The sequence below is a fragment of the Misgurnus anguillicaudatus genome, chromosome 21 (assembly GCF_027580225.2).
Source record: "Misgurnus anguillicaudatus chromosome 21, ASM2758022v2, whole genome shotgun sequence".
NCBI lineage: Eukaryota > Metazoa > Chordata > Actinopteri > Cypriniformes > Cobitidae > Misgurnus > Misgurnus anguillicaudatus.
Genome location: NC_073357.2, coordinates 12831004 through 12846122, shown reverse-complemented (window position 1 = coordinate 12846122; position 15119 = coordinate 12831004). Strand labels below are relative to the sequence as shown.

General features: G+C 44.8%; 13 non-coding genes across 13 annotated transcripts; all 13 read left to right on the top strand.

Annotated features, from left to right (window-relative positions):
* Positions 1-765: 765 nt before the first annotated feature.
* Positions 766-906, top strand: LOC141354459 (U4 spliceosomal RNA). Its single transcript, XR_012360891.1, has one exon. It is a non-coding gene; the product is annotated as a U4 spliceosomal RNA (small nuclear RNA).
* Positions 907-1511: 605 nt separating this feature from the next.
* On the top strand, positions 1512-1584 carry trnak-uuu (transfer RNA lysine (anticodon UUU)). The gene has a single exon. It is a non-coding gene; the product is annotated as a tRNA-Lys (tRNA).
* A 101-nt stretch (positions 1585-1685) lies between these two features.
* Positions 1686-1767, top strand: trnas-aga (transfer RNA serine (anticodon AGA)). Its single transcript has one exon. It is a non-coding gene; the product is annotated as a tRNA-Ser (tRNA).
* Positions 1768-3149: 1382 nt separating this feature from the next.
* Positions 3150-3290, top strand: LOC129418046 (U4 spliceosomal RNA). Its single transcript, XR_008635958.1, has one exon. It is a non-coding gene; the product is annotated as a U4 spliceosomal RNA (small nuclear RNA).
* Positions 3291-3895: 605 nt separating this feature from the next.
* On the top strand, positions 3896-3968 carry trnak-uuu (transfer RNA lysine (anticodon UUU)). The gene has a single exon. It is a non-coding gene; the product is annotated as a tRNA-Lys (tRNA).
* A 3812-nt stretch (positions 3969-7780) lies between these two features.
* On the top strand, positions 7781-7921 carry LOC141354458 (U4 spliceosomal RNA). The gene has a single exon (XR_012360890.1). It is a non-coding gene; the product is annotated as a U4 spliceosomal RNA (small nuclear RNA).
* A 605-nt stretch (positions 7922-8526) lies between these two features.
* On the top strand, positions 8527-8599 carry trnak-uuu (transfer RNA lysine (anticodon UUU)). Its single transcript has one exon. It is a non-coding gene; the product is annotated as a tRNA-Lys (tRNA).
* Positions 8600-8700: 101 nt separating this feature from the next.
* On the top strand, positions 8701-8782 carry trnas-aga (transfer RNA serine (anticodon AGA)). Its single transcript has one exon. It is a non-coding gene; the product is annotated as a tRNA-Ser (tRNA).
* A 1375-nt stretch (positions 8783-10157) lies between these two features.
* Positions 10158-10298, top strand: LOC141354457 (U4 spliceosomal RNA). The gene has a single exon (XR_012360889.1). It is a non-coding gene; the product is annotated as a U4 spliceosomal RNA (small nuclear RNA).
* A 605-nt stretch (positions 10299-10903) lies between these two features.
* On the top strand, positions 10904-10976 carry trnak-uuu (transfer RNA lysine (anticodon UUU)). The gene has a single exon. It is a non-coding gene; the product is annotated as a tRNA-Lys (tRNA).
* Positions 10977-11077: 101 nt separating this feature from the next.
* Positions 11078-11159, top strand: trnas-aga (transfer RNA serine (anticodon AGA)). Its single transcript has one exon. It is a non-coding gene; the product is annotated as a tRNA-Ser (tRNA).
* A 202-nt stretch (positions 11160-11361) lies between these two features.
* Positions 11362-11433, top strand: trnah-gug (transfer RNA histidin (anticodon GUG)). The gene has a single exon. It is a non-coding gene; the product is annotated as a tRNA-His (tRNA).
* A 1063-nt stretch (positions 11434-12496) lies between these two features.
* trnah-gug (transfer RNA histidin (anticodon GUG)) lies at positions 12497-12568 on the top strand. The gene has a single exon. It is a non-coding gene; the product is annotated as a tRNA-His (tRNA).
* The last annotated feature ends 2551 nt before the right edge of the window (positions 12569-15119 follow it).

The window sequence follows — 15119 nt, the reverse complement described above, 5'->3', positions numbered from 1 at the left end:
TGTTTCTCCTGTGTGTGTTAAACAAGCAGCCCTGTTGTGGAGTGATGCAGCTTCCATTGTCATTTCGACCGTATACAGCACGTACAACATGAGGCCAAAGAAGAGCTGGAACAGGTCTTTGTTTAGAACGGATGTGCATTGTGGCTCATCGTGTTGATCCTAACCTGAGCCGTGTTCTGAGAGGTTAAGGATTAAGGCGCCACCCCTTTCTTTTCACAATTCCCATAATTCCCTGCCCCAGATTGTTGTCCTTAATTAATTTAAACGTGTTTTTGCACTTATGCTTTTCTTAATAGAAAGCGAATAATAAATAAACTTCTCGTGAAGATCTCTTACCCGCCGAAAAGGCACAACATACAGCAAAGCAGTACCTTCTTCTTCGTCTTCTTTTTCTTCTTCGTCTCTGTTTAATGGCGGGTAGCACCAACTTTAAGGTGCATTATCGCCACCTACTGTGTTGGAGTGTGAAGCAGAGTTTTTCCCCACAAAAAAACCTAGATACTCTTAATCAATCCTGTTATCTTTAAATAATGAAATAAACTCTCCGAGCCGTAACAGATTATATTCTAAGGGTTCAAGTCAACAATTCCCACTTGCCTAATTGCCCTCTGCAATGTTTACCCTTTCCTCAATATACTTTCGACAAAAACGAAAAACATGCTCTAAAATTTGTACCTGGAGTCTAATCTCAGTTGAAAGCTTGATTACCACTATGTCGTCCAGCGTCCAGGAATGTGCACAGGAGAGGTCGTGACCTTTGCTGTCATTCTTTCGCAGAGGCAATATCGTAGCCTATGAGGTTTACCCGAGGCGTGATCATTGCTGGTTGAAAACTTTACCCAATACCCCGCCGGGATGACTTGAAATACGGTCAGCTTTGGCAATTTTTGCCAGTCTCTTAAGAGACTTACAAGGTCGTTGTAAAAGAAAGATGTCCGCTGGTGTTGTTTGTAACGAGATTAGGGGGATCACAGTTTCATCCCAATCGTTGGTGTCACATTCATTTCAAGCTTTGATGAGGGTGTCGACGTCAAAGATATCAAGGTTGCGTGTTTACGGAGGGTTCTTTACGTCACGTGGGATGATTTTGTGGAGAGATAAGCAAATCACAAAAATGATTTAGCAGGCTTTTCACAGGGAGGGTCACGTTTTTGTCACATGTGCTTTATCTCGTGCAACTCGAGAGTCAGTTCATCATGTTACGCAGACACACCTACATTTACTAGAGCTTAGTAACGCTGCCTCTCTGATGACGTTTTGGAGGACAACAGCTTTTTCCCCAAGAGAAGAGTGTCTCAAGCTGAAGCAATACTTCTCCACTTAAAGAGCTCTCACGTACTCTGTTAGAAGACTGAAGCAGGCTCCTGCTCATTTGTGGCATCCTAGTAACATTTACTGTCCGCAGACCGGCGAGTAATGAACAGGTCATGATAAAGAAATTCCATCTTTGTCTGCAAGCGTTATCAGACGAGAGGAGGCATGAGACGTGAAGCTCTGGAACTGAGCCCTGAGCCCGGATAGCTCAGTCGGTAGAGCATCAGACTTTTAATCTGAGGGTCCAGGGTTCAAGTCCCTGTTTGGGCGATGAGTGCTCTCGCGAGAGCCTCGGTTGCATTTTGTGCCGCTGTATGAAGAGCTCCATTTCGTTGGAAACGGAGAGAGTAAAACATACCCATCGTCTGCATGTAGTCGTGGCCGAGTGGTTAAGGCGATGGACTAGAAATCCATTGGGGTCTCCCCGCGCAGGTTCGAATCCTGCCGACTACGTCTGCGGGCGTCTCCCTTTGGCTTTAGGGTCAGCTTTCGTACTCGATGGTGGATTGGACGTTCAGAGGCGCTTTGCTTAAGGTTTGCCTATGAACGTTAACAAAAAAGTTGATTGAGACCTCGGAAAATCAATGCCAAGCGCCTTCCGGTTGACACACTCAGGCAGACCTGCAGGCGGGGGTCTGGCGGAGCCTGGTGGCACGCCGTGATCGTATAGTGGTTAGTACTCTGCGTTGTGGCCGCAGCAACCCCGGTTCGAATCCAGGTCACGGCAGTCCATTCGAGAAGATGCGTGGTTGATCCTGTTGCTGTCCCTTTTGTGACCGGCTGGTCCATCCACTCTCTAAAAACGTAACCTCTTCTTACAAGTCCTTTTTCGGCACACACCAAGCCCAGAGGGTTCGCCCGGACGACTCGTCGTAGTCGTGGCCGCGTGCTCCAGGCGATTGACTCGAAAGCCGTTGGGGTCTTCCCACGCACGTTCTAACCCCGCCGACTAGGAGCGTTTGTTACCTGGACGTTCTCTTGTTGGACGTTCCAGCTCACGAGGTGCTGTATTTCGGCAGCTCAAGTTGTTACCATGGGATGTGCGAAGGGAAAACTAAGCAGCCTTTTGTTGTTTCTCCTGTGTGTGTTAAACAAGCAGCCCTGTTGTGGAGTGATGCAGCTTCCATTGTCATTTCGACCGTATACAGCACGTACAACATGAGGCCAAAGAAGAGCTGGAACAGGTCTTTGTTTAGAACGGATGTGCATTGTGGCTCATCGTGTTGATCCTAACCTGAGCCGTGTTCTGAGAGGTTAAGGATTAAGGCGCCACCCCTTTCTTTTCACAATTCCCATAATTCCCTGCCCCAGATTGTTGTCCTTAATTAATTTAAACGTGTTTTTGCACTTATGCTTTTCTTAATAGAAAGCGAATAATAAATAAACTTCTCGTGAAGATCTCTTACCCGCCGAAAAGGCACAACATACAGCAAAGCAGTACCTTCTTCTTCGTCTTCTTTTTCTTCTTCGTCTCTGTTTAATGGCGGGTAGCACCAACTTTAAGGTGCATTATCGCCACCTACTGTGTTGGAGTGTGAAGCAGAGTTTTTCCCCACAAAAAAACCTAGATACTCTTAATCAATCCTGTTATCTTTAAATAATGAAATAAACTCTCCGAGCCGTAACAGATTATATTCTAAGGGTTCAAGTCAACAATTCCCACTTGCCTAATTGCCCTCTGCAATGTTTACCCTTTCCTCAATATACTTTCGACAAAAACGAAAAACATGCTCTAAAATTTGTACCTGGAGTCTAATCTCAGTTGAAAGCTTGATTACCACTATGTCGTCCAGCGTCCAGGAATGTGCACAGGAGAGGTCGTGACCTTTGCTGTCATTCTTTCGCAGAGGCAATATCGTAGCCTATGAGGTTTACCCGAGGCGTGATCATTGCTGGTTGAAAACTTTACCCAATACCCCGCCGGGATGACTTGAAATACGGTCAGCTTTGGCAATTTTTGCCAGTCTCTTAAGAGACTTACAAGGTCGTTGTAAAAGAAAGATGTCCGCTGGTGTTGTTTGTAACGAGATTAGGGGGATCACAGTTTCATCCCAATTGTTGGTGTCACATTCATTTCAAGCTTTGATGAGGGTGTCGACGTCAAAGATATCAAGGTTGCGTGTTTACGGAGGGTTCTTTACGTCACGTGGGATGATTTTGTGGAGAGATAAGCAAATCACAAAAATGATTTAGCAGGCTTTTCACAGGGAGGGTCACGTTTTTGTCACATGTGCTTTATCTCGTGCAACTCGAGAGTCAGTTCATCATGTTACGCAGACACACCTACATTTACTAGAGCTTAGTAACGCTGCCTCTCTGATGACGTTTTGGAGGACAACAGCTTTTTCCCCAAGAGAAGAGTGTCTCAAGCTGAAGCAAGACTTCTCCACTTAAAGAGCTCTCACGTACTCTGTTAGAAGACTGAAGCAGGCTCCTGCTCATTTGTGGCATCCTAGTAACATTTACTGTCCGCAGACCGGCGAGTAATGAACAGGTCATGATAAAGAAATTCCATCTTTGTCTGCAAGCGTTATCAGACGAGAGGAGGCATGAGACGTGAAGCTCTGGAACTGAGCCCTGAGCCCGGATAGCTCAGTCGGTAGAGCATCAGACTTTTAATCTGAGGGTCCAGGGTTCAAGTCCCTGTTTGGGCGATGAGTGCTCTCGCGAGAGCCTCGGTTGCATTTTGTGCCGCTGTATGAAGAGCTCCATTTCGTTGGAAACGGAGAGAGTAAAACATACCCATCGTCTGCATGTAGTCGTATCCTTGTTCACAGTCCAGAAAATATCATCCTTCTCTCCCACAGACTATACATGACTCACGGCCAAGCAGCCCAGGACCCCGGAATACATAGGGTCAGTGACTGTGTTTGCCTCAGACTTGCAAAAGAGTTTGAGCAGTCATGCAACAGGCCAAAGGACGCAAAGGGGAAAACCATGCCCATCCCTCAGTCCATTGTCAGCGTCTACAGCCACATCAAACAGCTGCTGGAGGACAGCATGGTTGTCCTGAACCAGACGAACCTGAGTCTGGTGCCGGTTAACAACACCACAGTATCTTCATGGTATGTGTTATTTCATTTACCTTTCCCATACAGTCAAGACAGAATATGAAGAGTTTCGTCACAAAACGAGATAAATCCGTTTTTTAACATTTTTGTCAAAACATGTTTATTATTATGTTATCATGTTATTATTTTGTTTTATGGTGCTACTTAGCTGTATTTTTTAAGTTATGAGGGTTTAAATAAAAACAAACCAACTGCAGTTTAATTGATATTAATTGGAATGCACAACCAAAAAAACTAGATTTCTGAAAAATAAAAAAAACGTAGTTATCTCGTTTTGCAACGAAACTCTTCATATAAAGATTTAACATGATGAAAAACCATCCACCTGCATGCTTGTTAGAAAATATGTAATAACCTTAGAGAGGGAGGATAGGCTTTTATACATGTATAAAATAATGAATGTATGTCTTGTAGGCTGTTTAGGAGGGATAAGAGGAAGGACAGGAACATGCAGCTGCAAGGCAATGCACTTCCCAAACAGCTGTACCTGGCCAAGGAGCCTCTTCCTGCAGTGAACACACTTACAGCTGCCCCTGTGCAACATGCACATGAACCTATGACATTTGAGGAGCCTGAAAACCATGAGGGGGAAGCTTTCCCCCGCCAGCGCACACTAGCGGTAAGCAAGCCTGTGTTCTCTCCACCATCTCCACCTCCCCAGTTCCCTCCACAATTTGGGCCAGCTCCTCCGTTCCAGCAAACTCCTCAGTTGCAGCATGCGCCTCCATTTCCACATGCTTCTCCATTTCTGCATGCTCCTCCATATCCCCATGCACCTCCATATCCCTATTCACCTCCATATCCCCATGCACCTCCATATCCCCATGCACCTCCATATCCGCATGCTCCTCCATATCCGCATGCTCCTCCATTTCCGCATGCTCCTCCATATCCACATGCTCCTCCATATCCACAAGCTTCTCCATTGCAGCAAGCTCCTACAGAGTGCCTTCCATCCCAGCCAAGGCAACGTGCCTGGAGGCTGAAAAAAGCTGCCCAGGAGGATGAGGAGCTAGTGTCAAGGGGGGAACCGCCACGGAAGAGGCTAACAAAAGAAAAGTATCACTACACCTGCAAGTTGTGTGGCCAGGAAAAAAATAAAACAACTGGACACACCCAGCTGAAGGGGCGGTGGTACTGTCCAGCCTCAGGACTGACCCTGGATGACTGGAAGGAGAGTGTTTAGTTTCTGTCACCATTACATGTCTTTCTCTATGTTGTTTGTCTGTTATAATAAAGTTTAATCATTTTATTGGAGCCAAGAACAGCCTTCACGTTTTTATTTTATTTCCTCTTAATACCAGCACAGTGAGTGTACTCCATTGAATGTAATTGTTAAAACTAAAGCCAGATTTACTTGCAGAATCATTTTACATTTATTCACAAAACCCAACACTCTATCCTCAATTTGGAATATGTTTTATTCACTTGTGCTGCACAGATGTAGTCTCTCAAATAAATGAGTTTACCAAAAAAAGGAGGGGGAAACATGATGGGGGAATTATTAACATTTACAGTTATACACTGTTAATACTGTTGTAGCTTTAAATGTAGCATGTGACATTTTGAGTTAATTATTTGAATATTAATTAGTTTACATCACAAAATATGTTTATTTACAAGAGAATTTGCTTTAAATGCATTAATGTGCATAATTGCATAATCACAGGGTTATTACTATGGTGATTTATATGCAGAGGCAGACATTACTTGAGTACTTTGAGTAAATTTCCCAAGGATCTGTGCTTTATCAGAGTGTTTGTCTTGGGAAAAAAATATCCTTTACTAAAAAATTTTCACTACGTTCTAAAGCATAGAATCATACTGTGTATTCCTTTTATATTGCATATTAAACTTGATTTAATACCTAATTACATAAAAATTGTGTACTTTTACTTTCTTGAGTAAAAGTACAAAAATACTTTTTACTTAAGTAAAAGGCCGAGTGGTTAAGGCGATGGACTAGAAATCCATTGGGGTCTCCCCGCGCAGGTTCGAATCCTGCCGACTACGTCTGCGGGCGTCTCCCTTTGGCTTTAGGGTCAGCTTTCGTACTCGATGGTGGATTGGACGTTCAGAGGCGCTTTGCTTAAGGTTTGCCTATGAACGTTAACAAAAAAGTTGATTGAGACCTCGGAAAATCAATGCCAAGCGCCTTCCGGTTGACACACTCAGGCAGACCTGCAGGCGGGGGTCTGGCGGAGCCTGGTGGCACGCCGTGATCGTATAGTGGTTAGTACTCTGCGTTGTGGCCGCAGCAACCCCGGTTTGAATCCAGGTCACGGCAGTCCATTTGAGAAGATGCGTGGTTGATCCTGTTGCTGTCCCTTTTGTGACCGGCTGGTCCATCCACTCTCTAAAAACGTAACCTCTTCTTACAAGTCCTTTTTCGGCACACACCAAGCCCAGAGGGTTCGCCCGGACGACTCGTCGTAGTCGTGGCCGCGTGCTCCAGGCGATTGACTCGAAAGCCGTTGGGGTCTTCCCACGCACGTTCTAACCCCGCCGACTAGGAGCGTTTGTTACCTGGACGTTCTCTTGTTGGACGTTCCAGCTCACGAGGTGCTGTATTTCGGCAGCTCAAGTTGTTACCATGGGATGTGCGAAGGGAAAACTAAGCAGCCTTTTGTTGTTTCTCCTGTGTGTGTTAAACAAGCAGCCCTGTTGTGGAGTGATGCAGCTTCCATTGTCATTTCGACCGTATACAGCACGTACAACATGAGGCCAAAGAAGAGCTGGAACAGGTCTTTGTTTAGAACGGATGTGCATTGTGGCTCATCGTGTTGATCCTAACCTGAGCCGTGTTCTGAGAGGTTAAGGATTAAGGCGCCACCCCTTTCTTTTCACAATTCCCATAATTCCCTGCCCCAGATTGTTGTCCTTAATTAATTTAAACGTGTTTTTGCACTTATGCTTTTCTTAATAGAAAGCGAATAATAAATAAACTTCTCGTGAAGATCTCTTACCCGCCGAAAAGGCACAACATACAGCAAAGCAGTACCTTCTTCTTCGTCTTCTTTTTCTTCTTCGTCTCTGTTTAATGGCGGGTAGCACCAACTTTAAGGTGCATTATCGCCACCTACTGTGTTGGAGTGTGAAGCAGAGTTTTTCCCCACAAAAAAACCTAGATACTCTTAATCAATCCTGTTATCTTTAAATAATGAAATAAACTCTCCGAGCCGTAACAGATTATATTCTAAGGGTTCAAGTCAACAATTCCCACTTGCCTAATTGCCCTCTGCAATGTTTACCCTTTCCTCAATATACTTTCGACAAAAACGAAAAACATGCTCTAAAATTTGTACCTGGAGTCTAATCTCAGTTGAAAGCTTGATTACCACTATGTCGTCCAGCGTCCAGGAATGTGCACAGGAGAGGTCGTGACCTTTGCTGTCATTCTTTCGCAGAGGCAATATCGTAGCCTATGAGGTTTACCCGAGGCGTGATCATTGCTGGTTGAAAACTTTACCCAATACCCCGCCGGGATGACTTGAAATACGGTCAGCTTTGGCAATTTTTGCCAGTCTCTTAAGAGACTTACAAGGTCGTTGTAAAAGAAAGATGTCCGTTGGTGTTGTTTGTAACGAGATTAGGGGGATCACAGTTTCATCCCAATCGTTGGTGTCACATTCATTTCAAGCTTTGATGAGGGTGTCGACGTCAAAGATATCAAGGTTGCGTGTTTACGGAGGGTTCTTTACGTCACGTGGGATGATTTTGTGGAGAGATAAGCAAATCACAAAAATGATTTAGCAGGCTTTTCACAGGGAGGGTCACGTTTTTGTCACATGTGCTTTATCTCGTGCAACTCGAGAGTCAGTTCATCATGTTACGCAGACACACCTACATTTACTAGAGCTTAGTAACGCTGCCTCTCTGATGACGTTTTGGAGGACAACAGCTTTTTCCCCAAGAGAAGAGTGTCTCAAGCTGAAGCAAGACTTCTCCACTTAAAGAGCTCTCACGTACTCTGTTAGAAGACTGAAGCAGGCTCCTGCTCATTTGTGGCATCCTAGTAACATTTACTGTCCGCAGACCGGCGAGTAATGAACAGGTCATGATAAAGAAATTCCATCTTTGTCTGCAAGCGTTATCAGACGAGAGGAGGCATGAGACGTGAAGCTCTGGAACTGAGCCCTGAGCCCGGATAGCTCAGTCGGTAGAGCATCAGACTTTTAATCTGAGGGTCCAGGGTTCAAGTCCCTGTTTGGGCGATGAGTGCTCTCGCGAGAGCCTCGGTTGCATTTTGTGCCGCTGTATGAAGAGCTCCATTTCGTTGGAAACGGAGAGAGTAAAACATACCCAACGTCTGCATGTAGTCGTGGCCGAGTGGTTAAGGCGATGGACTAGAAATCCATTGGGGTCTCCCCGCGCAGGTTCGAATCCTGCCGACTACGTCTGCGGGCGTCTCCCTTTGGCTTTAGGGTCAGCTTTCGTACTCGATGGTGGATTGGACGTTGAGAGGCGCTTTGCTTAAGCTTTGCCGATGAACGTTAACAAAAAAGTTGATTGAGACCTCGGAAAATCAATGCCAAGCGCCTTCCGGTCGACACACTCAGGCAGACCTGCAGGCGGGGGTCTGGCGGAGCCTGGTGGCACGCCGTGATCGTATAGTGGTTAGTACTCTGCGTTGTGGCCGCAGCAACCCCGGTTTGAATCCAGGTCACGGCAGTCCATTCGAGAAGATGCGTGGTTGATCCTGTTGCTGTCCCTTTTGTGACCGGCTGGTCCATCCACTCTCTAAAAACGTAACCTCTTCTTACAAGTCCTTTTTCGGCACACACCAAGCCCAGAGGGTTCGCCCGGACGACTCGTCGTAGTCGTGGCCGCGTGCTTCAGGCGATTGACTCGAAAGCCGTTGGGGTCTTCCCACGCACGTTCTAACCCCGCCGACTAGGAGCGTTTGTTACCTGGACGTTCTCTTGTTGGACGTTCCAGCTCACGAGGTGCTGTATTTCGGCAGCTCAAGTTGTTACCATGGGATGTGCGAAGGGAAAACTAAGCAGCCTTTTGTTGTTTCTCCTGTGTGTGTTAAACAAGCAGCCCTGTTGTGGAGTGATGCAGCTTCCATTGTCATTTCGACCGTATACAGCACGTACAACATGAGGCCAAAGAAGAGCTGGAACAGGTCTTTGTTTAGAACGGATGTGCATTGTGGCTCATCGTGTTGATCCTAACCTGAGCCGTGTTCTGAGAGGTTAAGGATTAAGGCGCCACCCCTTTCTTTTCACAATTCCCATAATTCCCTGCCCCAGATTGTTGTCCTTAATTAATTTAAACATGTTTTATGCTTTTCTTAATAGAAAGCGAATAATAAATAAACTTCTCGTGAAGATCTCTTACCCGCCGAAAAGGCACAACATACAGCAAAGCAGTACCTTCTTCTTCGTCTTCTTTTTCTTCTTCGTCTCTGTTTAATGGCGGGTAGCACCAACTTTAAGGTGCATTATCGCCACCTACTGTGTTGGAGTGTGAAGCAGAGTTTTTCCCCACAAAAAAACCTAGATACTCTTAATCAATCCTGTTATCTTTAAATAATGAAATAAACTCTCCAAGCCGTAACAGATTATATTCTAAGGGTTCAAGTCAACAATTCCCACTTGCCTAATTGCCCTCTGCAATGTTTACCCTTTCCTCAATATACTTTCGACAAAAACGAAAAACATGCTCTAAAATTTGTACCTGGAGTCTAATCTCAGTTGAAAGCTTGATTACCACTATGTCGTCCAGCGTCCAGGAATGTGCACAGGAGAGGTCGTGACCTTTGCTGTCATTCTTTCGCAGAGGCAATATCGTAGCCTATGAGGTTTACCCGAGGCGTGATCATTGCTGGTTGAAAACTTTACCCAATACCCCGCCGGGATGACTTGAAATACGGTCAGCTTTGGCAATTTTTGCCAGTCTCTTAAGAGACTTACAAGGTCGTTGTAAAAGAAAGATGTCCGTTGGTGTTGTTTGTAACGAGATTAGGGGAATCACAGTTTCATCCCAATCGTTGGTGTCACATTCATTTCAAGCTTTGATGAGGGTGTCGACGTCAAAGATATCAAGGTTGCGTGTTTACGGAGGGTTCTTTACGTCACGTGGGATGATTTTGTGGAGAGATAAGCAAATCACAAAAATGATTTAGCAGGCTTTTCACAGGGAGGGTCACGTTTTTGTCACATGTGCTTTATCTCGTGCAACTCGAGAGTTAGTTCATCATGTTACGCAGACACACCTACATTTACTAGAGCTTAGTAACGCTGCCTCTCTGATGACGTTTTGGAGGACAACAGCTTTTTCCCCAAGAGAAGAGTGTCTCAAGCTGAAGCAAGACTTCTCCACTTAAAGAGCTCTCACGTACTCTGTTAGAAGACTGAAGCAGGCTCCTGCTCATTTGTGGCATCCTAGTAACATTTACTGTCCGCAGACCGGCGAGTAATGAACAGGTCATGATAAAGAAATTCCATCTTTGTCTGCAAGTGTTATCAGATGAGAGGAGGCATGAGACGTGAAGCTCTGGAACTGAGCCCTGAGCCCGGATAGCTCAGTCGGTAGAGCATCAGACTTTTAATCTGAGGGTCCAGGGTTCAAGTCCCTGTTTGGGCGATGAGTGCTCTCGCGAGAGCCTCGGTTGCATTTTGTGCCGCTGTATGAAGAGCTCCATTTCGTTGGAAACGGAGAGAGTAAAACATACCCAACGTCTGCATGTAGTCGTGGCCGAGTGGTTAAGGCGATGGACTAGAAATCCATTGGGGTCTCCCCGCGCAGGTTCGAATCCTGCCGACTACGTCTGCGGGCGTCTCCCTTTGGCTTTAGGATCAGCTTTCGTACTCGATGTTGGATTGGACGTTGAGAGGCGCTTTGCTTAAGCTTTGCCGATGAACGTTAACAAAAAAGTTCATTGAGACCTCGGAAAATCAATGCCAAGCGCCTTCCGGTCGACACACTCAGGCAGACCTGCAGGCGGGGGTCTGGCGGAGCCTGGCGGCACGCCGTGATCGTATAGTGGTTAGTACTCTGCGTTGTGGCCGCAGCAACCCCGGTTCGAATCCGGGTCATGGCAGTCCATTCGAGAAGATGCGTGGTTGATCCTGTTGCTGTCCCTTTTGTGACCGGCTGGTCCATCCACTCTCTAAAAACGTAACCTCTTCTTACAAGTCCTTTTTCGGCACACACCAAGCCCAGAGGGTTCGCCCGGACGACTCGTCGTAGTCGTGGCCGCGTGCTTCAGGCGATTGACTCGAAAGCCGTTGGGGTCTTCCCACGCACGTTCTAACCCCGCCGACTAGGAGCGTTTGTTACCTGGACGTTCTCTTGTTGGACGTTCCAGCTCACGAGGTGCTGTATTTCGGCAGCTCAAGTTGTTACCATGGGATGTGCGAAGGGAAAACTAAGCAGCCTTTTGTTGTTTCTCCTGTGTGTGTTAAACAAGCAGCCCTGTTGTGGAGTGATGCAGCTTCCATTGTCATTTCGACCGTATACAGCACGTACAACATGAGGCCAAAGAAGAGCTGGAACAGGTCTTTGTTTAGAACGGATGTGCATTGTGGCTCATCGTGTTGATCCTAACCTGAGCCGTGTTCTGAGAGGTTAAGGATTAAGGCGCCACCCCTTTCTTTTCACAATTCCCATAATTCCCTGCCCCAGATTGTTGTCCTTAATTAATTTAAACGTGTTTTTGCACTTATGCTTTTCTTAATAGAAAGCGAATAATAAATAAACTTCTCGTGAAGATCTCTTACCCGCCGAAAAGGCACAACATACAGCAAAGCAGTACCTTCTTCTTCGTCTTCTTTTTCTTCTTCGTCTCTGTTTAATGGCGGGTAGCACCAACTTTAAGGTGCATTATCGCCACCTACTGTGTTGGAGTGTGAAGCAGAGTTTTTCCCCACAAAAAAACCTAGATACTCTTAATCAATCCTGTTATCTTTAAATAATGAAATAAACTCTCCGAGCCGTAACAGATTATATTCTAAGGGTTCAAGTCAACAATTCCCACTTGCCTAATTGCCCTCTGCAATGTTTACCCTTTCGACAAAAACGAAAAACATGCTCTAAAATTTGTACCTGGAGTCGACACACTCAGGCAGACCTGCAGGCGGGGATCTGGCAGAGCCTGGTGGCACGCCGTGATCGTATAGTGGTTAGTACTCTGCGTTGTGGCCGCAGCAACCCCGGTTCGAATCCGGGTCACGGCAGTCCATTTGAGAAGATGCGTGGTTGATCCTGTTGCTGTCCCTTTTGTGACCGGCTGGTCCATCCACTCTCTAAAAACGTAACCTCTTCTTACAAGTCCTTTTTCGGCACACACCAAGCCCAGAGGGTTCGCCCGGACGACTCGTCGTAGTCGTGGCCGCGTGCTTCAGGCGATTGACTCGAAAGTGAAGAAGTTTTATTTTAATCCCAATCTACATTAATATGATGAATATGAGTTTACCATTATAATCAAATGCAATTTGTTTACCGTTTAAAAGCCATCTGTGTGGTGCATCATGTGGTGTCTTATGTGTTAGAAGTTTTAAAAGCCATCTGTGTGGATTTAAGAAAAGATGTGTGCATTCATGTCTGGCACAAAGGGAATAGCCCAGGGTCAAATAGGTCGTGGGACGGAGCCACGGGTCTGAGTAATGTCATGGGTCTGGGGACTGTCATGTGATTCTTCAAGTTACAAGCCTGAACAGAAACATATTGTTAAAGCATATGGAGGGGAGGGACAAAGACCATATATATTTACCATGCCTGGCTCAGAGGGTCAGACTGATTTGAAGATTCCTCCCAGGCCGGCCTGGCTGGTCCTGGGAGGTTTAATCAGGCAGGCTCGGCTTATTATTTTGTCCGGAAAATAAAAGTCTATCTCTTGAAATCAGAACCTAAGACTGAGGATTGTTTCATTTGAGGAAAAGGAAAACCACAACATTTGGTGCCGAAACCCGGGATAGAAAAGAGCTGGACAGTCACACCACCTGGGCGAACCTGACGAGCAACACAAACAGCATATGGCCAGAAGGTAAGCACTTTTTGCTTATTTATTAGGTTTGTGTTGTTGGCCAGACTTTGCTCAATGTGGTGAGAAATTTAAGCTCTTCTAAATTTAAGAACCATATAGGTGAACTGGGTTTTGATTTCAAGGGTACAATCTAATTAAGGCATGCATGCATGAATCTGTGTTAATTACTTTGGCTTTGATGATCATGGTGAATTGAAACAGATTTTAAGTGAAGAGAACGCGTAAGAGTTGCCTGTATCTGTTGATTGGAAGTGTATGATACAGAAGTCTATACCAGTGGAAAGGAGGTGTATGGTATAGAGGTCAATTTTGTGTGGTTGTAAGTGTATCAAAATTGACAGTATACCATGTAAAAGTTGTATATTTTATTGTTTTAGTTAACGACCATGTTGTAGGAGGTGTAATGGTCATTCGATTTGGGTATATAAGGTGATATCAAGAGGTGGCATACAAGGTTTTATGTATGAAAATATATGTACTCTGTGTGTTTGAATTTTGAGTGTGTATGCAGCTGAAAAATGTTTGACAGTGAGAGAAATGTGAACGTGCATCTGGCAGGCCGGGAGAAAGTTTCCCTTGGGCAGTTGGGCTGTTAAGGGGGGTATATCCTGTGAGTATAGGGTAAATTACTATGTTAGAGTGTGGAAGAATGAGCCCTAAAAAAATAAAAAAATAAAAAAATAAATGCTAATGGGTTACTACCAAAAAATGGTTGGGTTAACAATTTGGTTTATCTGTTATCAAACATACATTTGAAATGTAAGGTTTGGTAAAAATAATTGACACCAGATGGGACATCAAAAGGAGCACAGAACCAGAGACCACAGCTGGCTTTCTCAATGGACAATGCAATCAGGTGGCCACCTAAAGAGATGAGCAGTTTTGCTTGTTCAAAGATTGTATTATTCACCTGAGATGGCTCGGGGTGGTAAAAAATCAAATGCTCTTCCAAATTTAAGAATAAAAGGGGAAATTAAAAGATTACTAGATTAAATGATAAGAATAAAGGGTTTCATTTTCAAAAGGAATGTGTGCTAGGACAGATGATGGTTTGTTGTGTGAATGATTTTTATTGTTTTATTTTTGTCGTTGAGTGGCTTGGATAAAGATTTAATGTTAAGTTGAGAAAATGCCTAAGAAGTTTCGCGAACCTGAGTGTTACCGTGTCGGGGCAGACACGTTGGGGTTCGGAGAGAAGAGTTATTAAGTCCTGCAGGTCAGGTAAGGTCTATGTGTTATTTGTCTTGTTGTTTTGGAAGGCCCGGGCTGATGAGAGATATTGTTTTTGTTTTATTTGTCATGTCGGATTGGTAAATTGTGTAAGTGAATCTTTTCCACGTTGATGGAAGTGAAGTGGAAAGATGAACTTGGCCAGGTAGTCTAGATAGAGTTGTTTTATTTTATTTGTGTGAGAATGCAATGTGTCTGTGTGTGAATGTCTGAGATGGAAAGAGTGGGGGCTGAGTGAGCAGTGGGTGTGTCTTTCTTCTGTTGCTCTGTAGAGAGCACAGGGAGGTGTTGTGTTACAGGAGTGAAGATTGTTTAAAACTATAAAAAAAAGGAGATAAAGTTTGAAAATATGAGTAAGAGTATGAATAAGAGACAGTTATAAATGCTGGGTATTAAAGATTAGAATTGAAGACATTGTGGTTCTGATGTATTGTAGCCAAAAATATTAGTTATTACAGTGAAGTATACAGCTAATTCTAGAAATTAAATAATTCGTTTAAATGATTGATTAA